At 32.2% G+C, this 12013-nt stretch overlaps 1 long non-coding RNA gene across 1 annotated transcript; it reads left to right on the forward strand.

The window, feature by feature from the left end:
• Window positions 1-7850: 7850 nt before the first annotated feature.
• LOC140685748 (uncharacterized) lies at window positions 7851-11356 on the forward strand. The gene is made up of 2 exons (XR_012059129.1): window positions 7851-10164; window positions 10760-11356. It is a non-coding gene; the product is annotated as an uncharacterized lncRNA (long non-coding RNA).
• The last annotated feature ends 657 nt before the right edge of the window (window positions 11357-12013 follow it).

Genomic DNA, 12013 nt, shown 5'->3' on the forward strand with positions numbered 1-12013 from the left:
TAGTCTGATTTAAACTTATTGCTCTGTGGTACATATGAAAATTGTTTTTTATTAATTCCATTTTAGAATTTTTATGTTAAAAGTGGTAAACTTAAGCTCTTATGTAAAAATGTTAGGATGTATTTTATAGTTTACATATTTATGTGATTTTTTTTATCACAGTTATTAGATTCATTTTAAAGTTAGCTTATAATATTACATAGTTTGCCTTTTTGTGTGTGACATCACTTTGTGTCATTACTACATTATAATACAATATAAATTCAAGATTGGTAAAAGAACATAGATGTACTTCTATAATTTAGAGATTGTGTTTGATAGGCAGTAGTCTGCAAATGAGGAAACATTAAAGAATATTCTTAGTGTTATTCAAATCATTGCAGACCATACACTGCTGCTATGCTTTTTTAGTGCTTCAAGCAATTTGACTCTCTTACTTGAATTTTTAGCAAGAAATCATTAACAACAAAAAAAACCCCACTGGATTTTCTTATAGTTCTACAATTTCTATAGTTCATGATTTTTGGTGCGGCTCTTCCAACTAAAATAATGGTATGGTGTTGTATTTCTTTCTTTAGCTTGGATCAATTCTAGGCATTTTTGTAAAAAAAACAGAACAAAAACAAAAGGTAATTCAGTTAGCTGATTATTGGCCATCATGTATGTACTAGATTATACCTATTTAATCTAACACTGGGTATTTATATTACATTGGAGAGCTTTTATATCTTCAGTGTTATGCCAGAATAGCACAATTTTTAGATGCCTTGCACCAAGTTTATTTAAAGAGTTACATTTCTTATTTACTAAATACCAACTTTCTATACTCAAGAATTGAGATAAAATAATGTAATCTTTTGGATTCAAAATTACCCACCTATACATGTGTGGAAATTATATTCTTATGTATTAGTGATTTATTTCCCATAATTCAGATATACTTTCGAGTACTGTAAATATTTATTCCTTATTTATTACATAGACTATAAAAATTTCAAAATTGACTACAGAGTGAATTTTTAATGTTTTCTGGATAGAAAACTAATACATGATTACTATAGAAAATTTAGATAATACCGAAAAGTATAAAGAAGAGAAAGAAAAATCTGCAATCTCACTATCCAGAGATAACACTGTTAATATTTTTTGTATTTTCTTTCAACTTTTGTCTATGCTGTTTATATGTATGAATGTGTATATGTGTTTGTGTGTGTGCATAATGACAATTGAGATTATACTGACCTTATAGTTGTATACCCTACTTTTATAACTTACCGTCATAAGTATTTCTCCATGTCTTTGAAAATGTGATTTTAAAAAAATGGCTGCCTAATATTCTATTGTATGAATATACTACAATTGAACCAGTTCTCTCTTTGGATATTAGATTGTTTCTAATATTTCATAATTATAAGTAATAGTGGGATGGACATCTTTGTATGTGAAATTTGAATTCTATATTAGACTAGTTCTTTAGGATATATTCATGGGAATGGGATAATTGGTTTAGGTGATGAGACTTTTTTAAGCTCCTTACAAAATGACCAAGTTACCCTTCAGAAAGATTGTACCAAATTAGCAATATATGAGTACTCATTATAATGCCCCGTCTCCACCACTGAGTATCATTTTTTCTAATCTTTGACAATTTGTTAAGCAAATAATTGGTTGTTCTTTTGATCATTCTAATAAGAGTGGCTTTACAATCAATTATTTTTTTCCCTTCTGTAATTTTATAGTTGATTGATTAATAAAAAAATACAAGAGGTTTGCTTAGGTTGAGGGAGGGCTGTAGCCCTCTGAGTATGTTTACTGTACATTTAAAACTAAAATATTTTGACATCACTCCACCCTTTCCTGGAGTTTGAACATATCTTTCAAACTCAGTCATAAAATAGAAAGAGTTCCAAACTGATAGTTAGGTTTTGGGTTCTGCTTCTGCCTCTGCCACTAATTAGCTGTCTCACCACACACATTTCATGTTGTATTGAAACTTAACTGTTGTAAGATATGGAGGTGATCTCTTAAGCACTTTGCAGTTTCAGAAAACTTCGATGTTGTGACTTTGCTCTTTAAAGATTCTGATGTCACTTATGTTTGAAAACTGTGTGATTGAATTAGAAGTATTATCTTTTAATTTCGACTCTACATACATGAAAATGAAAGTACTTTTTTTTAACACAAAAGGGAAGTTAATTTGCGTTACTTAATGCAGTTAATATTACCTAAATTGTTGAACTTAAGCTTTCCTACTTTAAGTGCCTTTAAAAGTGTTTTTATTTGAAATATAAAATGTAAAGGAAATTTTTGTGTAGTTCTATACAGTTTCTTTTTTATTATATACTTTTGAGTTATTTACAGCACTTTTTTTAAGCCTTAGAGTGTGCAGAGCAGTATATTCATGGATTCTTCACTGTTCTACTAATGAGTCCTTGGGAAATGTATGTTAAAAGTTAGCTCAGTGAGCAGGTAAGTAAATGCTCTCTGTCTTGGGTGGGCAATAAATCTTTATACAGAATAGGGTAAAGGACATTCAGATTCCAGTGTTTATATTTAGCTATTCCAATAGAGACAGTAGATGTCCTGAGTTAGTTAATGGTTATTGTTGCAAATCTCAAATTTTTCTTCAGTTCATTACCCTAGATTAGTGTTTTTGTGTAAAGGGCCACATAGTAAATATTTTGGGTTTTGCAGGCCATATGGTCTCTTCCCAACTATTCACCTTTGCTATTGTAACACAAAAGCAGCCATAGACAATGTATAAATGAGTGAGTGTGGCTGTGTTTCTCTCAAACTTTATTTACACAAAATGATGGTGAATTGGATTTGGTCCACAGGACATTATTTGTTGTCTCTTGTCCTGTAGTTCACTTGTAGTTCAAATTACTGGCTAGTTACTGCAACAAATGGTTGTAAGTTTCTGCCATTCCAGGTCTCTCTTAATTTGATACAGTCTGGTTAGTTGGGTTTGAGTGTCATTTAGGATTATAAAGGTAAGTAAGAAGTGGGTAAGGGAAACTGGGAACTCTTAGGAACTAGTGTTAAGGCACTTTGAAGCTCTTTTATTTGCTGGAGCCCATTAGGAGGTTTGCTTTGCTGCCAGAAATTAATCGAAAAAGTGATGAGTGGAGTTTGTGATTGGTTACCAAAAACTATATAAATTATTCTAAACACTTGGCTACTTAGATGGTAATAGAGGATGGAACAGATGAAAGCCTTTTTACCTGAGTACCCTAGGATGCTAGACCAAACTTAAGAAAGATTGTGAAATGTGAGACTTTATTTTGCCATATAAAGAAAGACTTTTGGGGGAAAAAACTACCATCTACGATCACCGTTGCTTTAAGACCCTCTCAGACTGGCCCAATATTTAGGAAGGACAAAAACTCAGAATAGAAGAGAGTTCTTTAACTTGAATAACTTTAAATCGATGTGAAAATCACTATTTTTTTTTTCTCATTTACTTTGAATCACTGAAAACGTCATTAAGGAGCAGTATTGATCCATAGACTGACTAGAGTTGTAGAAGTGCCGTGATACAGTTGCTGACAGACCTAATGTTATAAAAATTATTATTCATTAGGGGATGTAATAAACCACATGCACTCTGATATTCAGAGTACAACTTTATATTATTGTGTTAAATTGCAAGTGCTACACATATCAAGAGGGACATTATGTACTATTAGTGTGCATAGGGAGTCAGCCAGGATGCTGAAAGGCCTGAGTGCTGTGGAGAGTAGGATGCAAAGAAATTGGTGATAGTTACTTTGGAGAAAATAAGTTTGAAGAGGGAGTTTTCTTCAGATATTTGAGTGACTGCCACATGTGAGAAGGAATAGAATTGTTCTATATTCTAGATGGAAAAGTTAATTGTAAGAAATGTAAGTTTCTGCTTCCACATTTAATGTTCTGTATGAGAATTTCTAAATGAAAATCGACTCTGTCCTCAAAGTGGTTCTCAAAGTCAGATCCCTAGACCAGCACAGCATCACCTGGGTATGTTACCTGTGTAGACCTAAAATTATAGATCAGCAAGCTGAAAAAAGCTAATGGAATCAGTACAGATTACTTCATTTGTATAAAACTGTTAAGGGAAATCATCTTTTTTGAGGGAGAGGTAATTAGGTTTATTTTTTAATGGAGGTACTGGGGATCAAACCCAGGACCTTGTACACACTAAGTAGTCTACCACTGAGCTGTACCCTCCCCTCCAAGGGAAATCGTTTTTAAAATGAAAACCGATTTTGATCATTTAACACTAACTTTCAACAAAGAAATTGTAAGTTTATGATTGTTACCTAATTGTTAGTGGGAGTGACGTAGCTTTTCTAAACAGAGGTGCTTCTTAAATCTAAAACAGCCATATCAATAGCAGGAAAGGATATTGAGGGAGCTTGCTCTATTTATACCTGTTAATGTCAAAATACTGGGAGGGGAGCCAAGAACAGCTGACAGATAAGTTTCCTCTGTCCTTTGCCTGTTTTCCTGCCATGTAAAACTGAGTGGCATGGCACAGTTATCACACTGACCATATGTTTGGTAGAAGTACTACTAGTAACTGGGACCTTTGCCTTTGTAAAGTCACTGTTGTGGATGGGGTTTATTCGCCTATTGTGAATGCTGGGTATGCTCTGTCTGTGGGTACTCTAAAGAACCTTAGAGTTTCTGATTGTCATTTATTTGTTCAAGGATTCTCCAGTGGTCCCAGAGTGGTTTGTACCTAGGGTGTATCACGTTTACAGTGTTTATATGTGTTTAATTCTAATGCAAGGTTTTGGCCATCACACTATAAAAATAATGGAAGAAAACTTAAAGGCAGTTCCCCTGATTTTGAAAGCCATAATATGCAATTGGTTTTCCATTATAAATTGTAAATTATATTCAAATGCATATTTCATACTTTGTAAAGTGAGATTTGTAACTTTGCTAGATGTAGTCCTAGTTTTTTCCTGTCATGCTAATAAGGAAACCAAAGAAGCTACTGAAGGCCAAGTGTATTCAGCTATGAGTAAGACCTGAGTTCTGGTCTTTAAATCTGCCAATGTAAACTTTGGACAATATTTAAATTTTTCTGACCACAATAGTCTCTGAATTACTTACTGAATGTGATGTTATATACATTTAAGGAGAAAATATTCAAACAAGATGAAAACTGACAAAACTAGAATGATATGTGAATGACATAAATGACAGACTGAATTTTGTGAGCTTTTAAAGTAAATACTTAGGCCCTTGAACTAGATTTAATAAAAATATTTTACCTTAACAATTTTATAAATGGAAGTTTTTTTCTAAGAAGTTTTTATTTCCATTTAAAATTTATCCATTTGAATCTAGCACATAATAGACTTCAGTTGGCATTTGTTCAACTGATAAATTGAATTTTAAAGCAAGAAGGACAAAAGGCAATCTTCATTATGAAGTGTTTTTTAAAGGACAGGAAAGCATAAATCTTTCAGTAGGAAACAAATTTTAATTGGCTTTTTATATTTTCAGTTTTTTTTAACATTTTTTATTGATTTATAATCATTTTACAATGTTGTGTCAAATTTCCAGTCTTCAGCACAATTTTTCAGTCATTCATGGACATATACACACTCATTGTCACATTTTTTTCTCTGTGAGTTATCATAACATTTTGTGTATATTTCCCTGTGGTATACAGTGTAATCTTGTTTATCTATTCTACAATTTTGAAATCCCAGTCTATCCCTTCCCACCCTCCACCCCCCTATTTTCAGTTTTTGATTATGGAAATCAATTTAATTTTAAAAGATTATAGAATTTAATATTCCTAGACTCTGTGTAATGCCAAACGGCATAAATGGTAATGTAAGGGATCTGGTAAATTTGAAACAATTGGCCCACAATTCTTAGCTCATATTTTGCAATATCCTATGGTATTTACTGTTATTTAAAAGTGTTACAGAGTTTTTAAAGCAATTAACTAAAATATTATTTAGCTGTTTGCCCAATGACATGTCCAGCCAACAAAGTAGAAAGATACTCTGGAGATGCTAGAAGCTTTCCACTGGAATCTGTTTTCAGCTTTGTCAGTGGCTTGCTACTGGTTTGCTGGAACAAATCATTGCCCTTTCCTCAAGTGGAGTTTATTTCTTATTTACGTGTGTTAGAATTGTATAGTATGACCCCTAAGGGCCTTTCCACCTTTGACTTTTTATGACAATAGTGAAAACACCTTATTACTTAATATATTGTACTTTCAATTTAAAAAATATATTTCACAACTTTTTCTTTCCTCTTAATCTCAACAATAAGTAGGCCAGACATTACTACTGTATTTTTACTGATGGAGAATGTGAGTCCCATGCAAATAACATGACCTATAGAAGTCTGCATGGCTAGTTAGTATCAAGAGCTAGGACAAGAATTCAGTTCTTCTGATTTTCAGTCCTGTGTGTTATAAATGCTATATCATGTTACTATTCTGTATTTTGTATTTGGTGCTGGCTCTTTGAGGTACCATATTCAAATAGTAATGGGGTTTTGCAATTTCATTAAAAATGGGAATCGTTCATGTAAACATCTATTTTGATTAATTAGGCAAAAATAAATTTCTTTTGGTGGATTAAACTACTCCTAATAACTCAGGAGACTTCTAATTGCTTTGTTGAGAGGTTTACTTTTAGACATCCCAGTTCTGTTCTATTGCTAGCATCATCAAAATGCACTGCTTCTTTGTAATGAGAGAGTGACAGAAATGAAATTTAAGTTACTTGTATGTGAGACTTTCTGATGGTGAGACTTTATAGCAGACACTTGACTCTCACCACTTGCATTAAATTGTCCTGGAAGCACCAGTGACTCTGCCTTGGATTTCCTCACCTGCTCACAGGGCAGATTGGAAATGCTAGGAAGACAATGCCCTGGAAGCATCTCTCAACCAGTGAAATGGGAATTGGGGATAATTATTCCAGTTTCCTTGCCCTTCTGGTAATACTCTGAGGCATGTTTCATACTGTTTCCTGGAGTTTCCAGTAGGACTGCTCATTGCCCACAACAGGAAACTGTTAAATATATATTCTTCATTTTTTCCCCTCTTCTTCTCTGTCTCACTTCCCATTCCTTTATCAGCGTTTCCTGGCATTACCTCCTAAAAGAAATTCTTGTCTTTGAATCTGGTCGCAGAATGTGTTTCTGGGATAAACTAAAACATGTTTGATTCGGGAAATAAGTCATTACCTGTGTTCTTGTTAGATATAAAGGTTTTTTTTTTTTTTTTAAGAATTATTTGGGGCAAGATCTAAAACAAGTATTTTAATATACTGACTCTTTTAGTCTCATAATCACATCCATGTTCAATTTAATTTCCTTACTTTCATTTCATAATAAAGATTCAAGGTAAAAAACACTTAAGTAAAAATTCAAGGTAAATATCTTACGTGGAAATCTTTCTATCAAGTAAAAATTCAAGGTAAATATCTTACGTGGAAATCTTTCTACCAGATCTGTTTGTCCTTTTCTTCTAAAAAAAAAATTGTAGCCTGATTATCCAAATGCTTTAGAAGGACACAATGGGTTATCTATTTTGTTAGAAATTGAATTAACATGGAATTTGATACACCAAAATTATAGATTATTTTCTGCTTGGATCCAACTTTCTCATCTCTTATCAGGACCTGCTTATTCACAATTGGGAACCAGGATTAGCCTTGCCTAACATTGATTATAAGGGTAAATTTAGTTCGTGGCTAATTTCCCCAGAGATTGTTCTGTGATCTTTATTAAGTCAAAACTTTTTGTGCTCTTATTAAGGATTAAGAAATACGGAGTTGTCTAATTGAATAAGCTCTACATTAAATTCAGTGTATTGTAAGTATATCTTTTATAGTTCTTTGATACCTTTTTAAAAAAAGTTAGTACTGATTTGTATGTGTTTTTTTAAAATGATGTGGAAAATTTGTATTCATTTTAGGAACATGTTAATTATCAGTCTTTTTTTCCCATGTAAAAATTGTGTTGCATGTCTGAAATGTATTCTCTGTTGATTTGGTTTATGCATGAATTTAACCAAGTTGATGGTTCTGTTTATAGGGCATCCTAAGATTAGCATGCACAAGTATCTTCTTATAGGACAAACAAAACATTTAAAGATTATATTTTACTTAGTTATCCTTATTGTAAAGTAACAGCTTTAAACATCTGTATTTTTTTAAGCACATATACCAGAGTGAATGCAGAATATTTTCCCTCAATGTAGTTGCCTTGTGGTACCATGTTCTTTTGAATATATGGCAGGGAATTTATTGAGCTTTGAGCTTGCATTTGTCTGTTAGAAATGTTCAAAGGTCAGCTGAGTGGTTAAATTGGATAATGTGGCTTGGGGGAAAACATGTTAATTACAAAGGAATAAGTCTGACTTTCTCCTGGGACACATCAGACTAAAGTGGAAGCCCTCTCCTCAGAATCTCTGCAGTGGTATATTGGAATAAGCTTATAGTCTATTAAAGTTACTATTCATTTGTAACTATAAGTTCTGTTATTTCAAAAAAATTAATATAGTTACTTTTTAGATGTGTTACATCCCAGCAGCTACCTAATTTTATTATCAGATCCAATCAAGGCTTTTGGTATTTCAAATATTTCTGTATGGTAGATTGAAAATCAGGAGTAAGAATCAGAGATGATTTTTTAAATTTGTCAAGAAGGGTGTCCGATTTTCCTGAGCACTAAATACTTTCTATAAGGAATATTACATTAAAAATATGGAATATCTTTTTAAAGTCTTTGCTAGAAGTTGATTCCTTGTGCTAGGTGTGAATAATCTCATGATAAATTGATATAAAACAAGCTTGAAAAATTGTCTCTTTTCAAAAGTTTATGTATTTACCATCACCAGTAGGCCACTTTATGTAGTACCTCTGTACTAAGTATTGAAGTACAACCTTGCCTTTTTAAGGTTTAAAAAGTGCTCCCTGTCTACATTAATGTTGAGTACTTGTATTTAGCAATGTTCTATTTCTGGATGTTTGTTAATTTGATTAATCATACAGGATTAGTCTATTCCTAAAAGTTCTATTTGGTACAGTTGTCAGAGACAATTAACTTGTATGAAACAATGATGCATGCTTTAACAGTTAAAATATTTTTAAAATTTCTATTTTAAAACTGTCTCCGTAGTTGGCAGGGATAATTTTGTAATTTCTGGTTCTTGTAATTGTTTCTGTGTCAGGAAAATATTGTACCTTGCAGTACTTGATTTACATTTCTTGCTGTTTGAAAATCTTCACGTTTATTATCTGTTAACAAAAGTAATTTTAACTAAATGTTTATGCTATTGAATGAGGAAAGTTGAACCAACTGTTAGTACCAAAACAGGCTGAAATTTAGGTCTGGTGTTTTGCCTGGAGTTTGTGATTGATTTATCTAAAGGATATCAGTTTCCACTCAGGTATTTACATTAGAATTAATAGTAGATTCAAAATTACTTGATTGTGATTTACATTTTAAATATAATTTAGAGATTCTGCATTATTAGGAAGTGTTGTTTTAAATTTCCACTTTCATTTATGCTTATTTTTAAAATGGAGATTAAACATTTTTTAGATAATAGAAATTTAGGTAAATATGCAGTATTTAAATCATTACTAGTTTATTACTTAAAAAGTTCAGTGTGTGATAATAGCTTTTATATTATAACTACATGTTCCCTTGTTTTTCCTTGAAATTTTACCTCTTTAACTGAAGTAATGTCTGTCCATAATAACTTCAGGTTTCTGTGACCAACTTATATATAATTGGAGTTACTCTTGATATAAAATGAGTTAGAAAAAAAATTTTAGCGGAAATTTTATAGTAACTGCAATGCTATATGATAACAAAACACTTTCTGGTTAGAATCTTTTACTTTTCTTATTCGTTTCTAACCTGTTATCTCCTCTCTCCCCCCTTTTTAAGTGTGTACGTTGCCACTACCTTCTCTATAATTTTAGAAAAAACTAGATATTTGAAAGTGGAGTTATTTTCACCAAATTTTAGTCTTTTCTGTTCAAGATGAACAGTACTGTGATAAGGGGATATACTTTTTTTCCCTCTCTTGTAACAGAGTTTGCAGCGCTTAATGTTCTTAAAGAATAAACCTTTATCAAGTTTTGTGCTCATTTGCAGACCAGCCTAGGAACACCCTCAAGAAAGCAACAGGTGGGTTGTGTAGCAAAATAGAAATACTGAGATTTTTGAGCGTGGGGATTTTGTCATGTTTACTGAAGAATAATAGTCTTTCAAATAAAGATAATGAGATTTATAAATGGAAAATACAAGACAAAAAGCAATATGAATAGTCAAAATATTTTTTTAAAAATCTAAACTCTATTGAAGACAAACTAAATTGGTTATTTCTAGAAAAGAGGATACTGTATGTTTCAGTTGTTTTTTATGTGTTTGGGAACTAAAGCATTAAATGCCAAGATTTATCTGTTTCTCTACCCCCTTGTAGTTAATTGACACAAGTAATTCAGTAGTATTACTGGTTTAATTCTAGAATGCTTATTATTTCCTCACATTTAAAAAGACATTGCCTCTAAGATAAAAAGATGCTGATATGAAGATGAAAGATACTGATCTGTGTCCATCCGCATTTCCTCTTTATTGTATTTCCCCCTGTATATTAAAAACAACAACGGCCTACTTTTATAGTCCTGAAGAGGCCACTTTTACCCGGGAGAAACTTTTTCAAGTAGCTCAAAAATTGCGGCTGTTAGTAGTAGGTAATCTGTTCATTCTTTTATATCTCTAGCTGTGACTTTTTAATGAAGACTGGAGCTCCGGAGATAATAATACCCAGCAGCCCCATGTGTGCGTGCAGGAATGGTGTTGGCCATGTTCCCCCATGGAGGTGGTGGTTTGGGTGCTTTTTTATGGTCCTCCCCAAAGAAAACACCCCACCAGCAGCAACCTCCTTCTTGACCTTTTACCCTCTCACTCTCTCCTTTTCCGTTTCTCCCTCTTCCTTCGTTGAAATACATCAAGGAAAATAGGACCCTGTAAGTATGCAATCACTGCGTTTCATATTCTTAATTAGCTCTTATAACTAGTATTATCTCCTAACAGAACAGTCTTAACATTAGTCATACAGCTTGAGCTCATTGTCCTTCATTTAGGTAGCCCTTAAGTGTACTGAATATAAGGAAAAGAGTGAAGGGAAGAAATGACCATTTGTAAAGTTGCTGGATTTCATTGCTTATGATAAATAATGTTTTAATCCTTTTCCAAGTGAAAAAAATCTTTTAAAAGGAAAGAAAAAATCATTTAATGCAAATGTTTGTAAACATGTATGTAAATATATTGTTTTCTTTATCTCCAAAAATCATTAATAAAAGTGGCTTTTTAGTTTCTTCTTGAATGGGGTTACTTTGTGTATATTAGGATAAATTCTGCAAGCCTAAAACAACACTTAAATCTGAGTTTCTTATATCACATGACATCAGAAGGGACACAGCTTTTTCTTTTTTGTTGTCATTTTTCATCCATTGCCTTTTCCCCCCTTTACCTAAGAAAGAGTAATTATTTTTCTTTTTTTTAAACTGAGGCATAATTGACATATAAAATTATATTAGTGTATATTGCAAAATGATTACCACAATAAGTCTAGTTAACATGTCACCATACAATTACAATTTTTTCCCTTGTAATGGGGTCATTTGAGATCTACTCTCTTAACAACTTTTAAATATGCAGTAGTTTTTTTTTTGCAATACAATATTATTAACTATAATCATTGTGCTGTATATTACATCCCTATGACTTACTTATTTTATATCCAGAACTTTGTACCTTTTGACTCATTTCCCCACCCAACATTGCCTGCTTCTGACAACCATCAATCTGTTCTCTTTTATCTGTGAGCTTGGTTTTGCTTTTTGTTTTAGATTACACATATAAATGAGATCATAAGGTATTTGTCTTTCTCTGACTTATTTCACTTAGCATAATGTCCTCAAAGTCTATCTATGTTGTTGCAAATGGCAATATTTTATACTTTTCAAAATGA

Source organism: Vicugna pacos, chromosome 15 (assembly GCF_048564905.1).
Source record: "Vicugna pacos chromosome 15, VicPac4, whole genome shotgun sequence".
Taxonomy (NCBI): domain Eukaryota; kingdom Metazoa; phylum Chordata; class Mammalia; order Artiodactyla; family Camelidae; genus Vicugna; species Vicugna pacos.